Source organism: Rattus norvegicus, chromosome 10 (genome assembly GCF_036323735.1).
Source record: "Rattus norvegicus strain BN/NHsdMcwi chromosome 10, GRCr8, whole genome shotgun sequence".
NCBI classification, from domain to species: domain Eukaryota; kingdom Metazoa; phylum Chordata; class Mammalia; order Rodentia; family Muridae; genus Rattus; species Rattus norvegicus.
The window spans coordinates 107,007,633-107,012,971 of record NC_086028.1 but is presented as its reverse complement, the minus strand read 5'-3'; the positions used below and the strand labels follow the sequence as shown (position 1 = coordinate 107,012,971).

The 5,339-nt window shown below is 43.8% G+C and overlaps 1 pseudogene; it reads right to left on the bottom strand.

Annotated features, from left to right (window-relative positions):
- Positions 1-1,247: 1,247 nt before the first annotated feature.
- Pgam1-ps1 (phosphoglycerate mutase 1, pseudogene 1) lies at positions 1,248-2,951 on the bottom strand (annotated as a pseudogene).
- Between the last annotated feature and the right edge of the window lie 2,388 nt (positions 2,952-5,339).

The following is a 5,339-nucleotide window of genomic DNA, read 5'->3' as shown; positions in this document are numbered from 1 at the left end:
AAGAGTTTTTCCATGTGAAAGTCTTGCAGTTCTGAAAGAAAAGCAAGCATCCTAGCAGTTGGGAACCAAGGAATACCACAAAGTAACCCAGTACAACAAACCTCATACAAGAGATTTACAGGGACAGAAAAAAAGAGGATAATTGTCTCTGCTTGGGTGAGTAGTAGTTTGGAGCTGAGCAGGAGACAGGCTTACTTATATAGGGTTTCTTTGGGGAGGAATTTTACCAGGGGCCTGCCTGGGCAGTTGTCAACAGGGCAGCCTAGCTACAGAGGAGATAAAGGAAGAGAGGAGTTAGTAGGAGGTGGTGAAGGAATCTTGCATCTCTGAGTAGCAATCAGGTGCTTCTTTATTTACAGGTTTCATAGAAAAAAAGACTATTATTTCACAGAACAACGATTATCCAAGAAGTGCAGATTATATTTGATTTTATGTCCAGAGTTACAAGTTTAGTCACAATTAGGAAATGCAAATAGAACAGATTTTTTTCATGTTAATAAACAACTTTATTCTGGTCACCATAGTGGGAACATTCCCAGCTAAATGCACAGAGAAACGAGGTATAACTGTGTTAATACGGGAACCAGTGAGTTACATGGGACAGAGTATGAGGAAACAGCACCAAAATTGTGGGGTCAGACCAGGACAGAGGCGCTAGGCTGATGCTGCAAGGCATGTCTTCAACACTTGTATTGTTTCAGTAATGTTAGGGGATCAGATAAAAAAACAAAAAAAAAAAACAAAAAATAAACAAAAAATAAACTAGAACCAGATTCTATGACATCTTGGCTAATGCTGCTTTGCACACAGACACAGACTTCAGGACATCCTGGTGATATTGCCACAGGCAAGCAGTGAACAAACCTTGATGAAAGCCTCACATAAACAACAAAATTGCCGCAGACAACAATGGCTACATCCTAAGAGCAACAGGTGTCTCTGGTTAGCTGTCTGTTAGGAGTGACCGATGCCTCACCTCAAGCATAATACAGAGGGTGAGTAAAAGCAGTAGATAGTCTCCCAGAACTCTGTGCTGACTTTGTGAGGCTGCAGATGCTGCTCTCATCACACTAGAGGCCACAGCCTAGTTCAGTCTGCGAACTGCTGACTGAATATCTTGTCTACAGGTGTGATTTGAGGTCACCTCTATAGTTCTAGGAAAGAAACCAAATCAGGATGAGAAGCCGTATCTACAGCATTCCACAGGAAGGACTGTCAAGACGCTGAAGGCTCAGACAGTGCTAGCATTTTTTTCTTTTTCTTTCTTTTCTTTTTTTATTTTTATAGCATTTTTTCTTTTCTTTTCCTTTCCTTTTTTTTTTTATCACACATCACTCCTTTATTATACTGATCTGGAAAGAGACTTAGTTGTTATGCCCAAACGAGTTCTGAACCCACACAGTAGGGTCAAGCAGCTGGAACATGATTCAGACGGTGAAAGACAAAACCTTGGACATGATCAAGGGGCACTTCACCTCCACAAAACAAGGCAAAGGGATCCAAAACACAGCAAGAGGTACAAGGAGTTTATCCCATTTGATATGAGGAATGGCTTGTTTTCTGGTGACCACATAGGACTGTTTCAACTGCCACTAGCAACCTCCACGTTCCTTTTGTGTGCTGATATATGTATATATACTTTATTTTTGTAAAAGTAAATGTAACACATAGACTTGACAAGACTGTTCCCAACCTTCTAGGGCCAGCAGCTCCTTTGGGGTCAGAGAGAAAGTAGGGTCTTTTAATCAGCAAGAGGTTACTTTCACTCTCCACTGGAATGACTATGCCCCCAGTTACCTAATTGTGAGAAACGTGCAGGACAGGTTCCAGGGACAAAACTGGACCACAGCTTCTCCTCATTGGTCATACCACATACAGTCCCTCCCGGACTTCTTCCTAAGCAGACCGTTAGTAAACAAAGAGCTAAGAAAAACTATAATTATTATCTCTCAACTCTCCTGGTTACAGGGAGCCGTCCCTGGATGTGGACCAAGAGCCTGCACCCCAGAGGTGTTATTCTGACTAGATTCTATGAAGGGAGTGGGTGCGGGGGATAAAATACTAAAAGGAGAATGGGAGCCACAGGTCTCCATCTGCAACTACAACTTAAACTGAAGATCCTAAAGATGTAGTCAGTGTAGCAGGTGCACGGGAGGGTGCAGGAGGCAGGAACAGGCAGGGAGAGAGGGTGTCAGGGTAGGAATCTGCCTCCTTGACTTCACTTCTTCACCTTGCCCTGAGCAGCCACAGCTTCCATGGCTTTACGCACGGTCTCCTCATCTCCAAGGAACTGCATGGGCTTGATGGGCTTCAAGTTCTTGTCCAGTTCATAGATGATGGGGATGCCAGTTGGCAGGTTCAGCTCCATGATGGCCTCTTCTGACAGACCCTCCAGATGCTTGACAATGCCCCGTAGGCTGTTGCCACGGGCAGCAATCAAGACCCTTTCCCCCTCCTTGACCTGGGGGACAATTTCTTCATTCCAGAAGGGCAGTGCTCTGACAAGAGTATCCTTCAGGCTCTCACAGGAGGGTAGCTGGTCCTCAGTAAGGTCTGCGTAAGTAAGATCAGGCTCAATTGGAGGTGGCGGGACATCATAAGATCGTCTCCAGATCTTTACCTGTGCCTCACCATGCTTAGCAGCAGTCTCTGCTTTATTGAGACCTGTTAGACCCCCATAGTGTCGCTCATTGAGGCGCCAGGTCCTGACCACTGGCAACCATATCTGGTCAATGACATCCAGGACTGTCCAGAGGGTCCGGATTGCTCTCTTCTGCACAAAGGTGAAGCAGATGTCAAACTCATAGCCAGCATCTCACAACACCTGCCCGCCATGCTTCACCTCTTCGTGGCCTTCTGGGCTCAGGTTGGTTCTTACCAGCCGCTAAAGAGGTTCTCCAGGTTTCAGGCACTCTCGCCATGCGCATCAGCACCAGCTTGTAGGCAGCCATGGCGACTGGCAGAGGATGCCAGCATTTTTTCTTAAAGGGCACCTTGAGTTACACTTGGCACTTATTTGAATTTACTACTGGGGACAAACTTATGGACAATTCATGTGTATTTAACTTTTGGCAAAGTAGAAACTTTGGTCATAGTTCTATAAGAACTCCCTAAAGGGTCATTTCTGACTAAAATACTATTTTAGAAGTGATGCACGGGGCTGGAGAGATGGCTCAGTGGTTAAGAGCACTGACTGCTCTTCTAGAGGTCCTGAGTTCAATTCCCAGCAACCACATGGTGGCTTACAACCATCTGTAATGGAATCCGATGCCCTCTTCTGGTGTGTCTGAAGACAGCTACAGTGTACTTATATATATACATTAAATAAATAAATCTTAAAAAAAAAGAAGTGATGCACGACAAGAATAAGACAGTGAACATCTCCGTATCTAACGTAAGAGCATAAGCTCTTCACCAGCATCTTAAATACAGTGGAGTCAGTAGTGCTTACAAATGGAGGGTGCTCTTAATGAAAAGTTACCTAGTTATCAAAATAAGGCATGCCCCTCTATTGTCACCGACTTTTTGTTTTGTTTGGAAGGTCCAAGTTGGGAATCTAATTACCCAAAGGTTTAAACTGTGGTTTTGAAGTCGATGTTAGGTGTGGGGACAGCTGACTTGAACAAAATCCTCTCCCTTGAATCCACAAGCCATCAGTGACAACATCCACCTAGATGTCAGCACTCTGAAACACACAAGTCCTCTTTCCCAGTCCATAAATCTGTAAAGGTACCGTGCAAAATGTGGGCAGGGCAGGTCACACCTCCAGTTTCGAGTGTATACGAAAAACAAAGGCACATTTTCTAGGCACCGAACTGTATGTGAACTAACGCAAACAATCATTTGGGAAAAACCAGTAGGTAACCGTGACAACACGCAGTTCTAAGTAGAAAGTCTCGAAGAAGATCCTGACGTCGGGCTTCGGTTGCGTTTGTTTGTCCTTCATTAAGAGACACATCGGGGCTGGGGATTTAGCTCAGTGGTAGAGGGCTTACCTAGGAAGCGCAAGGCCCTGGGTTCGGTCCCCAGCTCCGAAAAAAAAGAACCAAAAAAAAAAAAAAAAAAAAAAAAAAAGAGACACACCACACGATGGTGATGATGACAGCAGTAACCACCAGGGCACCGATCCCTATCGCCCGCATCTTGCAGTTCTTCACCCTTCAACTCGGCAACACTTGTTTCCAACTGCGAGTCACCTGCCTGCAGTGCACCCGCACCGTGCGCTGCAGGGAACCAAGGCTCCAGATTTTATTTTTATCATCAGCCCTATAACTCCAATTTAAAGATCTAAAGCACATCTCCTTGAAAGCAAACACATTTATCAATGTTTGCAGTTTTAAACCACTCCAGACTAACAGAAAATATCTGAACCAGTCTTTTTATTAATAACAAATATGAATACCTACTTCTTTTATTATTTCATTATCTATGCTATAAAGTAGGAAAAGCTTATTTAGTCGATCTATCCTTTTAAAAAAGATTATTATATATAAGTGCACTGTAGCTGTCTTCAGACACACCAGAAGAGGACATCAGATCTCATTACAGGTGGTTATGAGCCATGTGGTTGCTGGGATTTGAACTCCGGACTTCTGGAAGAGCTATCAGTGCTTTTAACCGCTGAGCCATCTCTCCAGCCCCTAGTTAATCTGTCTTACTTACTGAGTTCTATTTCTCTAAGGGTGTGTCCTCTAAGACCCCCTATCTTTAAACTTAATTTTCAGAAAGCTCTAAGCATACTGCAAAGGGAGGCCTTGAATCTGTAACCTGTTCTCCCCTGGCCAGTCAGAGTTTGTCAGTTGTCTCTATTTACCCTGCACCAATTATATTGTTTGAGTTAGCTCAGGGGCTGATACACCAAGAAGTTTCTTGGAGAAATGGCCTCATTTAATTACGTGTTTATCTGTGCCTTAATGATCTCCAGAGCATAAGGAAGACTTACAAATACAGCCGGATAAGGTTAATTTTAGGATTTTCCTAAAAAAAGACTCAGACATAATTTTCCTCAGGAAAAGACATAAAATGAATCATAAGTCCCCAAGAATGCAACACACAGAGACCAAACCCCAAACGTGACAGATGACAGCGATCGCAGCATCCAGCTCAGCTTTGCAGGAATTATGTCAAACAACTGTGCTAGCTTCATGACTTTCACTATTTCCAGTAGATAAGGCTGTGCCAGAGTTTTCCAAGGTGGAGATTTCCAGGGTGGGGATTGGTGAGATTTCAGTCAAGTCCAGGAATTATTGGGATTTTGAGCTAAGGGATTGGTGGTTTTCATGCTCAGGAATTGCTGGGTTTTTGATAGGTTTTCAAACCCAGAAGTGGGCTTGGATCTT